Genomic DNA, 16867 nt, shown 5'->3' with positions numbered 1-16867 from the left:
TTTTCCTCCTGTAACTTATTGATTTTTGTTTTTATTTTTTCTTTTTCTCTGTACTTCTCCCTTCTTGTTTTATATTCTTTTTCCAGTCTGAAATAAAACAAAATTTGTGTGGGAGAAATTGGAATTTCTTTACGATGCTATTGGAATATTCTCCAGTTGTATTTTCATTACATGGTGTTATAAGATGTTTGTCCTGGAAATTAATCTTTAAACTATGTACAATTATAATAAAATAAAATAAAATTTAATATTATTTGACAATATGTCTATATTTACATATAAAATTCATAAAAAAAAATTTACTATTATAATAGAATTATATATCCTGATATAAAAAATTAAAGAGAATTTTTTTATATAAAATATACATATAATATTTTTTAAGATAAATAAAAAATATCTTTTATAATAAATATAAATTTATCAAAATAAATATAAAATATTTCTTACAGTATAAGTAAAATATTTCAAATTCAAATCGCATCAACGTGTATATATATATATATATATATATATATAATACAAATACCAACAAATTAATAATACACTTTATAAGTATAAATATGTTAAGTACTTCAAATTTTCATCTCCAAATTTGACCGCAACTGCCGTTGACAGTTGAAGTATTTTCCTCCTGTCTGCAACTAGGTTTTTTTTCTTCCTTTTTCTAATTTAGTTTTATAATCTCCGTAAACCTCATATTTATTTTGCTTGCCTCCAATTCAAACTTATTTTATTTCTATTTCATTTTTAATTTGAAATGTAAAAATTAAACATAATTATATTTTCTATACATTTTAATTTGGGTTGAATAGAGAATTAAATTAAAAGTAGCTAGATTTTGATTTGTATTTAAATTTCTTTCAAATAATTATTTTTCTTATTGCATATATTAGAATTTTAACTAAATCTAATATTAATATCATTTTAACTTAATGGGAGAAGTAAAATATTTGTCATATTAAAAACATAATAATTGAACCATTAAAATTATTGTCACTACTTTAAATAATAGTCCGCATATTAAGCTATCTCATTTTAAATAGATTTTATAATTCTAATCAAACTTGTATTAGCACTAAAATTATTATCTTGTATAATAGGTATAGTTCAATTGATACTTCATTTTTATTGATAATATTATCTTTTAGTAAATCTATCAGTTAATTTAATTATATTAAATTACTAATAAAGATATAGTAACACATCAGTGTGTATCGATTATCGAAAATAACTTCTTTTAATACTAATTTTTTTATAATGTTAAATGAAAATAAATATTTTAAATTAAGTTTAATTTAACTATTAAGTTAGTATAATTTGAAGGAAAACATTATATGAATAATAAAAAAAAATTGTTAAACAAAAATGATCAATTTGAAGTCAATTGCATGTCAAATGAAAGTTATTTGTTTTTTTATTTATTCCTTTCACAACTAAGAATATAAATCATCTGTCAAAGAAAAAGTGAGAATATGAATTTATGGTTATGAATTGAAAATACAACTAAACTTGACCAAATTATGTACTACACATAAATCATAATTACATTATTTTACATATTAAATAATTAAATTTTATTAATCAAATGAAAATATAGCACGGTTGAAATGAATACTTGTAAAAATAAAAGTTACATACTAATTCATTTTAACCATATGTTTTGTTTAATTTTGTCTTCTCAATCATAACTTATTTTTCTTTTTCTAATTATTGAAAGTTTAATGTATTGTTTAATATATGAAGATAATTCATAGTCTTTTACACATTAATTAATAGAGATTTTATTATCTACTTTTAAGTTTTACTTATCATCATTTATATATGATGTGATCCTAGATGACCCAAGTTTAGTTCCAATTATGCAATCCTACATCAATAAGGAATCCCATGAAAATCAAGATTTTCGCAGATTTCATCCCAAATAAGCAAGCAGTTCTAGATTCTTTTTGTTTCTAAAAAGGGATTATCTTACAGAGGAAAATCTACATCTCTAACCACATTCCTAATTTAGATTATTCTAAAGAATGAGTCAAGTTTCTTCAAAGAATACTTAAAGCTCGAGAGATACTTTATACGCTCAAAAAATCATAAGACGAGCAAAAAAGTCAACTTTTGGCCTAACCCGAGAAGGTGTCAAGGCCTCTCAGCCAAAGGAGGTCACGACCAAGGAGGGGTCGTGTTATTGGGCAGCATGCACACATGTAGGGCACCAACATGTGCAAGAAATAACATCCACACCTATGGGAACCTTTCTCGCATGAGACAACAAGTTGCGTGCGCGGGAGGCCCTTACCTGCACGCAAGAAAACATGTTTATGTGGAATAAGTAAGCTATTGACAGTTGCTGAATTCACCAAAAATAAATTTCTATTTAACCAATAAAATAAAATTATAGTAATGGTAAGTAGGATCGCATCCACAGAAAATTAGAAACTAATTTTCTTCTTTGAGCGACTAGTGAAAAGTAAATGAGAAAAATTTTCTAGAATCCAATACGCAAAATAGAAATTAATCAATATGCAAAATAATATTAACAAACTACTGGGTGCAAGTTAGAAACTAAATTAATTATAAGAAGAATCCCTAATCGACGAAATAGCTAGTTCTAGTAACGTAATTGATCATGCATTTAAGAATTTATTTTATTTAAATTATAGTAAACCAGTTATAGTTGTTGAAAATATTCCGACAATCAATCATTCCTTATTTCTAAACCAACAAAGAAACACTTACTAGTTAGTTCTTTGCTGTCAAACAGTTCTGGGAACGTTCACAGAATTTAACTTGTCAGTGGCCTTGAGAATTTGAATAACCTGATTCAAGTGTCGGATTCATTTGCGTGAACCAGTCAACCAGATTACTTACCTCCTCAGTGTGACACTAATCACTACTAGGTGTCGGAACCACTCAAATACTTACAGATTTGAGGGGTTTGGCTAGTTGCTTACTACCTCTCTAATGTTCAATGGGCCATGTTCAAACGAGTTCAAGACCGCAAATATATATAAGTGCAAAAAATAAATAAATACCAAGATTTAGATAAAACATAGATTAAACCAATTCGATCTCACAAATACATCACTAGAGTTCACTAAATCTCAATTAGGAAAAGAAAAAAAGTTAGTCACTCATGGTAGACTTCAATACAAAAGAGCTTCTTAAAGATTAAAGAGATGTGGAAGATGAAAAAAAGGTGCGGGATCTATATCTATCGTTGTGTGCGACCTCCGGAAGAAGGAACCTAGATGGAAACTATGATTTTATAATCCACAAAGGCTAGAGTTTTTTTCTTTTGTTGATTAGGATCATTTTTCTTGATTTTTAGTTTATTCCTAACTTTCTAAAATAATCTTTCCTTAATTTTTGTCTCATATCTTAATTAGAATTAGCTCTTTTCCAGATTTAAAAAGCTTGCATTTTCATTTAAGTCAGCTATTGTACGTGATCCTTAACCTTGTCCAACGCTAAGTTATATGGGGCAGGACCTGTTACTATTTACTAAACCTAAGTCTTACCCAAGGCTTGTTTCTAAGCTGATGACTATTTTCACGAACTCTTCCCTTTTTCATGTTGTTTTTCCTTATTTCATCATTATCTCATGTCCTATAATAAAATATAGAAAATAACTCGGATTACATAGCATACTATCAAGTTTAATAACTCAAAATTAGATGATAATGGTGTCATTTTTAGGCATTATTAGCTATACACCTAAAGCCGCACGCAACATAGTGCGAATGCGCGGGCACACACTTTAGCAGGACTGCACAAGAGTGCTCATGTGCAGACAACCTTTTTCGCATGCATGCGCCGTCTGTGTGCATGAGGAAGCTTTTGCACATGTCAGATACACGTAGACAATACGCTTGCGCACTAGTTATGGGCAGACAACAGTCAACTTGAATCCGAAGAGGACTCCTCTTCTTCTTTTCCTTATTCTCACACAATTACAAGCTGTGAAGGACGTCTACAAGTTCCTAATTTCCACATGTGATTAATATGTTAAATTAAAGAAGGAATTATACTCAAATTGGATATCCAAAGAAGACAAAAATTGTTGGAGATTTAGCCCAGAGGAGAGGAATTCTTCTTCAAGTAAATTAGAAATTATTTTAATTAATCTCTTAAGTTCTAGATTAGAATTTAATTATTTTATTATTTTGTGTTAAGTTTTCTAGTCTAAATATGGTTAAGTGTTCAAGTAGGAATATATAATCCTACTTCTAGTCGTATTAAAAGTTAAAGTCTATAAAAAAGCTTTACTATTAGTCTTGTAATCATAACTTTCAATTTTGAGATCAATAAATATTCTAGTTCATTTCAAGTTAGCTTTTATTAAATTTAAAAGAGTGTTCTCCAAGTGTTTTTAAGTTAAGGAGTTTCAAACTGCTTTGTTGAGTCAAGAATTCAAAATTGACTTATCGGGTAAGTTGTGACATCTTTTTTATTCTTTAATTTTTTTTTAGTTATACTAGTTTGCAATCAATTTAATTGATTGTGATTCAAGTAGGAAAGGTAAAGTAGATAGTTAAGCTTTCTGATTGTTACGTTGTTTAGGGTTTTGGGAGTCAAAATGATCATTAATCGTTCCTCCTGTGTAAATATCTTTCATATTATTTGTTGAAAATTTTAAAAGTTATAAGATTTCTTTATTTCCTAATATAAGTGTTTTCGAGTAAGTTTGTATCCATTAAAACTAAATTATTTCTTTACATGATAAAACAATGATAAAATCTATATATAATTAATTAAAAATGACAAAAAGGAGAAAAAAAATAAAACCAAAACAAAAAAAAAGAATAGTTGGAAGCAAAAGAAGGGGTCCAAGCATATGTATATATGTAATACCCGAAATTAATTTGTAAAATTCAAAATTTATGTATAAAATTTAATTCTTAATTTTATACATTATTATTTAATATAAAATTAGGAAAAAAATAGATGAAAGATGAAATTGAAAATAATTTTGAGAGAAATGGGTGAAAATTAGGGTTCTAATGGTGTTTTTGAAAAAAAAATCATAAATTAGAGGGCAAAACGCAATTTAAGAAAAATGTGCCACGTAAGACACCCAGTTAGCAGCTCTGACAAACCAGAGTGCCGTGCGTGGCAAGGCACGTTGACGCGGTGCCACGCAGGAGGCCATGCTGGCGATCTGCGTGCCCGCAATCGGATGGTCCAGATTTGTTCCCCCGCGCATGGACAAGTCGGATCCGTTCCCCCCTCAGATGCAATCGGATAATCATGATTAAACGTGATGAACGATCCAGATCCACGTCCTATTTAGAAGCGATCATATGGCCTAGATCAAATCGTGATGAACGGTCCAGATTCACTTCCTATTTAAACGCGATCAGACGGTCTAGATCAAACGCAATAGATGACCTAGATTAAAAAGAGACGGATATAAATACCATCTTCACACCAAACCCTAGCCCTAGTCGCCAGACCCCCCGCTGAAGAAGAAAAGGCAGTTGCCGGGAAGGGAGCTGATCGCCACCCGCCTCCCCGCCGGAGCCAATTTTGACTGCCAAAAGATGTAAAAAAAATTTCATTCGCTTGAAATTCAATTTTGAACACCCCCATGGCCAAATCAGAGTAAAAAAACTGGCGGATGAAACGAAAACTAGGGTAAAGCCTGACAGCGCCGCCGCGAGAAAAAGCAAAAACTGCCTCCGATGAGGCCCTTCCCGATTCCTGTTTCGTGTAATTTTTTCACCATTATAATCACCATTCCTTTTTCTACAGGTTGACAGAAGCAAAACATCCAACCACGAAGGTGAGCCGGCAGAGCCGCCGTACCGGAAAACTCTACTGCAGTAAGCTTTAGTTTTTTTACTTTTTTCGGCCAACCGATACCCCTTAACGTGTTTTCTCGCAGAGATTGGTACAAAACCGGCCAAAATTAGCCGAAACTAGCTGAAAATGGCTAACCCAAGGCAAATCGCTTCCGCGGGCGGCGGTGCTGTAGCAGGAGCACGGCGAAGCCGCAGTGCCAGAATTTTAGAATTGGCCAACAGGGGTTTCTAACACTGATTTTAGATTTTTTTGAGATATTTGTAGGTACTTGAAGTGTGTTTTAATCCCTGAAGAAAAATTCAAGGAACCCAGGGACCGCCAGTAGGCGCGACTGAAAGTTTAATATCTCGGACATCAATTTGTATAAGAATCTCTCACCTTATTCCCTGTTATGGAATTGAAGTCTAATTATAAATAATATGGTATTTTACGTAATTTAAAAATCTCAATAATTAAAGGTTACTAATAGCAGCGGAACCAGTTATTTACTATTGTTTGTCATGTTTCATTGATTGATTGATTTTACAGTTTTTGAATGCATGATAATACACTGGAATTGATATGATAATTCGATTGTGTTTCCTTGGTGCATATATTGTTTGTTTTATGTGATTTATAGTTAATTAAAAAACTGAAAATTAAAGGTAAACAAAAAATTATTTGATTAAGTGAATGGATGAATGACAGCTTTACAGGATATATTGGGAGATGGTGGATTGACCAGATACATAGGGAACCCTACCTTGAACATTGCCTCATACTAGACGGGGTATCAAGGATTGGTAATTTGGCGCTCATACCGAACGGGGTATAGGGACGACCCGTTTCACCCTCATACCGGATAAGGTATTGAGGGATGATATTTCTTGGTGGTCATACCGAACGGGGTATGGGGACAACCCGTTAGTTGAAAATATTGAAAAAGGGTTCACACATAGTGGGGACATCCATATGAACCCCTATGGATACCAATAGGCTGATAAATGAGAAAGTTGTTGTTCCGACTAATTGAATATGAAATTATAATATTGTTTACATTATTGACTTTGTAGATCGCTTTTGAAAATCTTACTACGGTAAGCATGTGGTAAATGATTTTATTTATGATAAACGAATTTCATTTAAATTAAGAATTTTATTAGTTGTATTTATGATTTCTACTAACCTTCATTTCTGTATCGGTGAGTAGCATGATATTTTTACTGGGCTAGTGTAACTTAGTATTTTATTAACCATTTCAGATCAAGAGAACTAAGATTCATAACCCGATCCACAAGAGGGTTACGAGTAGGACATTCAGTTTGTTTACTTTTTTTTGTATTTCTTTTATTATTAGTTGTTCTTTTAGAATAGTCATTCCCGTAGCCCTATTGGGTATCCTGAGTTATTGTGTAAGGAAATATAAACCTTAATTTATTGTTTCGCTTCCGTATTCAATTCATAATTTATTTCTTTTTAAGTTCACGGGTCGTTACAATATATATATGTGTATGTATATATATATGATTAAATAAAAGAAAAGAAAAGAAAAGATAATAAAGAAAAGAAGAACCCAGAGTGTGTACTCTAGAAGTAGAAAAAGAAGATATGTGGCATGTATAAATATATGTGTATGTATATAATTAAATAAAAAACAATAAAACAAATAAAAGAGAAATAAAGAAAGAAGAAAAAAAGAAGGATGCAGAGAGCAGGAGAATAGGACCCCAACGTCAAATATATATATATATGTATATGTATTATGTAATTAAATAATAGAAAAAGAAAGAAAAAAAAGAGAAAGCAATAGAGTAGAGAGAATGAGAGAGATAAATAATTGTGAGAGAGAGAGGAGTAGCATCGACGGTTGAGAGAGATGAGTTGTGTGGTGTTACACAACATTGCGAATGAAGGAGAAAAAAGAGGAAAGTAATCACCATTGGTTAGAGAGAAAGAGATAGAAGAGATGTGGTTGGGTAGAAAGAGAAAGAAGAAGAAAAAAAATAAGAAAGGAAAAAAAAGAAGGAAAAGAAAGGAAAAAGAAGAATAAGAAGAAGTAAAAGAAAAAGAAAAAGAAAAAGAAGAATAAGAAGAAGAAGAAGGGGAATAAAAAAGAGAAGAGAGTGTGGTACACCAAACCGAGGGGAGAGGAAGGATTTACGTGCAACCAAAGATGAAGTGTGCGATAGCCATGGTTCACAGCAAAGGAGAGATAAAGTAGTTGCGGAGAAGAAAATAGAGAAAAGAAAAAAAGAAAAAAAAAAGAAAAAAATTGAAGAAGAAGAAAAAAAATAAAAAAAAAAAAAGACGAAAAAAAAGAGAAAGAAAAGATAAGAAAAAAAAGAAGAAAAAAAAAGGAAGAAGAAAAGAAGCACGACCATTAAATATGTTGTTGGTACGCCGTACGTGGCGATGCGCATTGATCCCGGCATTAGCACATAACATTTTTTGTGAACACGCATGTGGTAATGCATGGTGACAGTGGCAACTGGGACCGCATGTCCCAAGGTAAAATTAATTCCTCATTTCATGTTATATAGTTTTCAAAATTATTCATAAATTAATATATGTATTTTTATTATAAACGAGAAAAATTATCTAAATGGTGTCCAGATTTTTGAGAGAATTATAGACTAAGCCAGAAAGAATTCATAAAGCTTTTCCGATCACACTGTAGATAAGAATTATGTGTATTTTATATGGAGACAAATTATATTTGATGTAAATGTGTATATATATTGCAATATATGTGAATGTTTAAATGTATATGTAATGTAATATAAATATAATTAGTATGTCTAATTTGTATTTGTGCATGTTTATATAGTGTATACGTTTACATTGTTACGCATATGTGTGTATATATATAATAGCTCGAACTCTCATCCAGAGTCCTGACCATACGCCTACAATGTTATGATAAAATAATCAATAGGAATACTTTGTGCAGCAAATCTTACAATAATAAAAGTAGTTGCATACTTAGCTTAAAATATACAACATCCATTAGATATGTCTAAACTTTAAAATAAATACTTACTATAAATGAAATAATTAACATTAAGTACTGTTCGAATTAAAATAAAAATTAAATGATCTCCTAATAAGTATCTCTTTATTAGGAGTAGGATTGTGAATATCCTGATCAAGAGAAAATGAATAATAAATATGATGAGTTTAATATGCTCAATAAGCATGTAAATACTAATAAATAATAGGATAATCTATTCAAGTTGATAGAAAATATAAAATTACCGACGGAGATGATTCAAAACACTTTTCTCTTTAATTCAGAAAATACGTTGTATCTACTCCCTAATTCATTAACTAAACATTCTAAATCAGTTTGTTCAGTAAACATTCAAAATTTATTATTTTAGTTTCGTAACTCAAAGTATAACAACTCAATAAATATCAGAATTTAGTATTCAGTATTATAATTTAAACAATAAACAGTTCAATAAATATTAATTCAGTATTTCAGTATTATAAATGTTACACATAACTCCTTATTCATTCACATCAGTTTATATCTTATTAACAATAATTTCATCGCATGATGCCATTTTCGTCGGTATCAATGAAAGTAGTAACGATCCCTTCTACCATGTGAATACATTACAGTTAATAATTCACAATTCACAGTTTATAGTACGTAGTATATAATTCACAGTTTTACAGTACTTATCATTTCGCTACGTCTCGCTAAAGCCGTATCTACGGATAAGGTTCACCACAGTCACACACCAAAAGACTACACATGCAACCATCCCTTGATGATACTAGTTAAATGGATTTTACATGTCTTTTAATATTTATTTATTTATTTCAGCTTACTAATAAATTTTCTAATTTTATTATCTAATATTGTTTAAACATGTAACACACATACTATAAATATTCATCACCTTATACTCTTATACATATCTTTAATATATTCATAATTACATAGCAACAAATACATACACGAATTCAATTACAAAATATAGCAGAATAATTCATCAATAATATCAGTAATAAACGTAAATAAGAACACAAAATCAATAATAAAATCTTGTTTAAAATTAGATTTATTAATTATTAGATGCCATAATTTTAATTTCTTAAACATATTAAACTACAATTATAAGCACTTATGCACTTACCTGATTTTTGCTTAAATCTCTTTCGTGATATTATCTCCAAGATACAAGATCAACCTGTTACAATGATATCCATATAAGGTCAGTAGTGAATTGAGCCTCTCCTAATTTCAAATACCCAAGCCAAGGCTTATTCTTAATTCTAAACTGGGTAAATAATTTAAATTATTAAAATCAAATAAGTGTAATTAAATTTAAGTCTAAAACGGTAAATCATCAAGGTTTTTGAACTCACCTACTCGAACCAGGTTATTTTTGGACTCACTGTATGCAACTAATAGAAGTCTGTGCGCCTATGCACACACCGCCACTGGATCACCACGCGTCACTGTCGCTCACCGTTGCGGATTGGCCAAAATTCAGTATAGAACACTTCACGCTCTCAAATCTGGCACAAATCTGGTGATACCACGCCAAAGAGCACTCGGGAATGTGAAGTCGCACTTGGCCGCCACTATGGGTTTCTTTCTCTCTGATCCCACCGCTACGCGCAACACCAGCTTCTCCTTCTCCTTCTTCTTTTTCTTCCTCTCCCCTCTCTCAGCTGCCGATTGGTGGTAATTGTAACTTATCTCTCTCTCTCTCTCTCTCTCTCTCTCTCTCTCTCTCTCTCTCTCTCTTTTCCTATATCGATCTCCTCTCTCTTCCATAACTCACATTTCTATAGGGAGAAGCAAGAGGAGTCCTGCATAACCTTTCTTCCTCGGCGTGCAGGTCTCCTCTTCTTATTTTTTGGCTAATGGCAAAGGCATACACACCTCTACCTCTTCATCTTCCCTTACTAGAGGCAAACACGCCTCTAGTCTTCTTTTTTGTTAACTCTTTTTCAAAATGATGTCGTTTTAAATCCACCCCCCCTTTTTTTGGGTTGTTATAATATATATAAACATATATGATAAATAAGATATGAATTGATAAGAACAGAACTTATAAGAATAAATATGTAAAAAATTATGTATATAGTATGCTATAAGTAATTGTATATGCATATTTCAATAAGATATGTGTGTATGTATCAGAGATTGTGCGTGTGAATATAAATACATATTTTGTGTGAGACATATAGTGAAGGTATGTGTCTGTATTATAATATATGTGTCGGAGAGGGGGAGAGGGGGAGGAGAAATCACCCAACTGAGAGAAAATTTCCTAAGAGCGAGAAACACTTGCCCATTAGGAGCCAATGCTTCAACTGGGAAAAAATTTTCTATCTAAGTGGAAGTCTCTAAAGTGGCACCAGAAATCCCTCAAATGAGGGATTTCCTAAACGATAAAAACATCCCCTAACGAAAAGAAATCCCTTAGGTGGAAAAAAATCATTTGAGTGAGAAAATTTTCCAATAGAGAGAAATTTCCAAAATGAGAGAAACCCAAAATAGACACACTACCTATAACAAACCCTAGCCCTGATAAGAACCAAATGGCAATTTAATTTTTTTTTAGAATTCTCCTTGCATTCCTCTAGGAAAACAAATACCTTCACTATTCTAAAATTCTTTTCCAACTTCATTTAGAGACTCCAATAGTAGTTATGAATCCTAGGGAAATAAATAACCAGATCCTTAGAAAATAAACTATCATTTTAGGAACTAAAATCAAACAACACCTAACTAGAATCCTCATTTCTAAGAGTTCTAGTACTCTTAAAGAATTTTGCAGGTGATGGATATAATCATAGGAGTTGTCCTCACATCTAACAATTCAAAAAAAAATTAATATATTTCTCATCAAAATAGCACACAAGATGATTTTTCTCTTCAAACAAAAAAGAGTAAATTGATGGTGTGACAAAAAATGTGACTTATATCTTAAGGTCATACTTAAGAGTTGTCTCTTAGAATTATTGGTAACATGAAGGGTACATGTGAGAACTAGAACTAGACATAACAATTCGTAACAAAACTAATGTCTGAAGCTGTTACTAAAAGAATTCCTAATCACCTCCAAAAATAATAATCGATCACGTAACTCTTTAAGCGGATTTCAATCAATCATGTTTTAACTATTAGAAGTTAGAAAACTAATGAATTAAATTAAACACCTATAACTTAATGATTGATATGGCCTTAAATGAAATAATACTTCTTTAACTATACTAACTCTTTTCAAGAAAGCTTGAATAAAACACCAACAAACCTAATCTTTGAAACTAAGAAACACACCTATAAACAAGATCCTTGAAGGACGAGTTCTGGTAATAGAACCATTAACATGACACTAGGGAGGTGAGCGATTTCAATTCCTTAACGTTCAATTTGGAGGATCAAATTGCTTTAAGGGAGGAGATTTATAATACCCACTTGAATACCAACTAGGTACAAAAGAAAAAAATAATAAATAACTATATATATATATATAATTAAAAAAGAAAAAAGAAAACAAAAACAAAAGAATAGCTAGAAGCAAAAGAAGGGGTCCAGACATATGTACATGTACATATATAATTAGATAAAATAAAATTAAAAAAAAAAAGAGAAAAAAGAAAGGAAGAGCCCAGAGTCTGTACTCTGGAAGCAGAAAAAGAAGACATGTGGCACGTATATATATATATATAATTAAATAAAGAAAAATAAAAGAAATAAAAGAGAAAAAAAAAGATATAAAGAGCATGAGAATAGGACCCAAGCAAAAAATATGTATATGTGTATATGTATATATATATATATATATATGTAATTAAATAGCAGAAAAAAGGAAGAAAAAAAATAGAGGAGAGAACGAGGAGAGAGAGACGTGACTATGAGAGGAGAAAGAGGGTCGAACGACATCGACAACCAAGGGAGATGGGTTGCATAGTGTTGCACAATGTTGCAACTGAAAGAGAAAGAGAGAGAGAGAGAGAGAGAGAAGAGGCGCGGTTGGGAAGAAATAGAAAGAAGAAGAAGAAGAATAAAGAAAAAGGAAGAAAAAGAAGAAATAAAGGGAAAAACAAGGAAAAGAAGGGGAAGAAGAAAAAGAAGAGAGCGCGGCAGACTGAACCGAGGGGCTCCGCATGTGGTGGACTTGCCAAAGAAGAAGTTCATGCTTGTGGCAAAGGAAGGATTTACGTGCAGCCAAAGAGGAAACATGCAGTGGCCATGGTTTACAGTGGAGGAGAGAGAAAGTAGTTGCGGGGAAGAAAAAAAAGAAAAGAAAAGAAGAGAAAAAAAAAGAAAAAAGAAAAGAAAAAAAAAAGGAAAAAGAAAAAAAGAAAAAAAAGGAAGAAGGAAAAAGAAAAGAAAAAAAAAGAAGAAAGAAAAAGAAAAAAGAAAAAAAGAAAAAAAAAAGAAAGAAAAAAATACGAAAAAAACAAGAAAAATAAAAGAAAGAAGAAAAAAAAAGCACAATGATCAGATCTGATGTTGATACGTCATACGCGGCGACGCATATTAATCTCGACATTGACACGAGCATTTTTAGTGATACTTGTGTGGTACCACGTGGTGATGCTGGTGACTGAGACTGCATATCTCAAGGTAAAATTCGTTCTTCATTTCGCGTTATATAATTTTCAAAATTATTCGTAAATTAATGTGTATTTTTCATTATAAATGAGAAAAATTATTCAAACGATATCGAAATTTTGAAGAGGATTATAGACTGAGCCAGAAAGGATTCTTAAAACTTTTTCGATCACACTGTAGGTAAGAATTATGTATTTTCTATACGGAGATACAAATTATATGTTTATGTAAATGTGTATATATAGTGCAATATGTGTAAATATTTAAATGTATATGTTATGTGATATAAATATGTATTTGTGTGTATTTATATAATGTATATATATACATTGTTAAGCATGTGTGTGTATATATATTAACATACATGATTAATAAGATATGAACTGATAAAAACAAAACTAATAAGAAAAAATACGCGAATAGTTATGTATATAGTATGTTGTGTGTAATTTTATATGCGTGTTTAAATATGGATGTGTGTGTATGTATCAGAGATTGTATGTGCGAATATAAATATATATTATGTGTGAGATATATAATGAGGGTACATATCTGTATTATAAGATATATGTTTATATTTATATGTGTGTACACATATGATGTGTGTGAATGTGTAATTAGTGTGTATGTATCGTTATGTGCAGGTACGTGAATTAAATTGTATGTAGGAATTAGGATCTTAAACTAATATAAATCTTTGATTGTGAAATAAAAAATTAAATAAGTTGAAAAATCTGGAAAATAAACACCAAAGAAATAGAAAAGCTTAGGTTAGTTAGAGAAATAGATTGAATAAGCCATAACAAGGTAAATATATGAAATAATTCTAGAAATAGAAAAATTAGGTAAATTTAAAAATAAGGTGTGTAGCAAGTAGATAGAAAATAAGAGAAACTTTTGATAATGGAATAAGAAACTGTGAAGAATTAATAAGATACTTAATTCTTTAGTCATTAATCGATGAATGGAGGGGACATGTGTGGATAAAGTTCAGTAGGTATGGTGAACCTGCAAATAGATAGTTATGTGAAACATGGTCCAAATGTGGATAAGCATTTGTGAGCATGTGGGTTACCCAACAAAGGAACCTACTGTGGCCTATGTGAGATTTATGTGTGTGTTATCCATTTTATGAAATGATCTTTTTTGCCTCTCATCGATAGTGATATAACGGACATCGCGCGATGATAACCTAAATAAGCCTTTAAAAACTAAATAATATGAAATTATAAGTCAGGGTGGAGTGATATGTGTGGATGAGAAATCCGAATTAAATCCGAGTAGAGAGATTTGTATTTGTGAGTAAATCCGTTTTATTTCGAGAAAGATGTGAATGCATATGTATGTCTGTGCAAATTATATATGCAAGGCGTATGTGAAAGTAATAAGTAAAAGAATGGAACTGAGAATATGTTTCAGAAGAGAGAATTGAGAATAATAATGTGTGAATTGAGAAAATGAATGTGTGATTTGAAATAAGAACAAGAGTTAGATTAGAATAGTGAGGATTAGAATTTGTTATGTGTGATGATTTATTTTGTTGTATATTTTGATTGTGATATCTTATTTGATATTTGCTCGATTATAATATTTTTATACTTTATATATTGCGTGAGTGCACGTGCGTAAGTCACTGTTATAGAATTTTTTTCTTACTTAACTTGTGAAACTCACTCTAATTCACCTCCCATCTAGGTCAGAGGAGATGAGAAACAAGTTCAAGATTAATAGAAGATGGTGAAGAAAACCTTATGAGTTTAAATTCTTCAATTATTTGAAAATAAATAATTATTCTATCATAAGAGATGTGTATTAAAGTATAGTTCTGCTGCATATTTAATATTTGTCGATTCCACTAGTTGAAAATGTTATGTTAATGTTCGTACCCATTGGACTTCCGGCTATTACAATAGATTATTGCAAAGATCATGATTATGTAATAGTTTAAGGGGATGGTTTTATATACTAGGTGACTAGTTAGTGTTGGAGAATGAAGTTTTAAAAGAATAAGTTCATCTTAAGCTATTTGAATATTTCTATAGGAAATTTTTTACTCAATTCAACTATATGGTTTTATGGAAGTGGTAAATTGGTCGGGGTGGGAGAATGAAGTTTAGAAATATAGATTCCTCTTAAGATATATGATTAGTTTTATATGAAATTTTCTTATTCAATTCAAATAGAATGATTACATGATTTAATGAAAGGAAGAATTGAAGATAAGTTAAGTTTTTTTTTTTTTTTTGTCATAAGATAAGGGGGAAGAACCTTTTCCGGTAATAACTGTCTTTTAATAATTTAAGAGACAAAATATGTAGTTTATACTTGTAAAAAGATAAAATTATTCTCACTTGAGCTATGATGCTTTAATATTTAGTGATTGAGGACATATTAGAGGGGGTAGTTAGTGTTGAGCTCTTATCAATTGCTAGAAAAAAATGTAAGGGCTTTATTATCATACAAATCTATTAAGCTTGGTGCTCTTATTGTGTTTAAGATGATTTAGTTTTACAACATTATGTTTTTTTATTACATTTTATATGACTTCTTTAATTTGTGTTATAAAATTTTTATTAGTTTATGACTCGAAAAATCAAGTAAGATTCTTCATGTTTGGATAGTACTTACTTGAGTTACAATTGCATGCACTCTTTCCTCTCAACAGATTTTATACTATTATTTTTTTTCCGTGTAAATTTTGTTTATGGTGTTATGATGAATCTTTGATATAATATTAATGAATATTTATTCATTTTCTTTAAAAAAATAAGTAATAAATATTAAACATAAAAAATTCAGAAATTAAAAGTCTCATTGTTCGGCTTGAAAGAAATTGAATTGTAAACTTAATTTACAAATTTAAATTGCTTAGCAGTAAGCTGATATATTGAAGGTAAAATTAAAAAAAAATTAACACTAATACAATATACTTTTAACATATATTTTTGTATTTGAATTGTTTTTAGTTTAAGTCATATAAAAATCATCTATCCTTTTGATTTTTGAGAAATATACATAATTTTGATCTCTTGTTTATTTAAATATTTATATGTTTTTAGTAAGGACCCAATATGAATTTAATAAAATAAATGATTCATTTTATCTTATGCTAACAAATTGCTCTTATCTTTTTCCATAAAGTATAAACCAGAATTTTGTTAATTAGAAAGTAGGGACATATTTGAAATAGAAGTCTAGTCAGGGGAGAAAATAGTATAATTTAAAAAGGGCCATAGATGAAAAATGTATTAATTTACATTGGTTTAATTGCAATTTAAATAAAATGGGCCACCTCACCAGTGAATAGGTTATTCAACCAATCGTATGATGCCACATACTCTTTAAAACTTCATAAAGCTCCGTCACAGCAACCAACGGGCCTAATTGCGCCATAGAGAATCGATGTGGTAGATCGGATGGTGTTGGCCTGCATAACACCACATCCGACCGCCAGCACTTAACCTTAAAAATTGAAGGGGCAGGATTTATTTGTTGTGGGGT

At 30.5% G+C, this 16867-nt stretch overlaps 1 long non-coding RNA gene across 1 annotated transcript; it reads right to left on the bottom strand.

The window, feature by feature from the left end:
* Window positions 1-9835: 9835 nt before the first annotated feature.
* On the bottom strand, window positions 9836-12223 carry LOC148239785 (uncharacterized). Its single transcript, XR_015816546.1, has 2 exons — window positions 10159-12223; window positions 9836-9980 (listed from the first exon to the last, which is right to left on the bottom strand). It is a non-coding gene; the product is annotated as an uncharacterized LOC148239785 (long non-coding RNA).
* Between the last annotated feature and the right edge of the window lie 4644 nt (window positions 12224-16867).

Source organism: Carica papaya, chromosome 9 (genome assembly GCF_054855325.1).
Source record: "Carica papaya isolate Zhongbai chromosome 9, ASM5485532v1, whole genome shotgun sequence".
Lineage (NCBI taxonomy): Eukaryota > Viridiplantae > Streptophyta > Magnoliopsida > Brassicales > Caricaceae > Carica > Carica papaya.
Note: the sequence above shows the minus strand (reverse complement) of the source record. Positions and strands in the feature narration are given on the sequence as shown.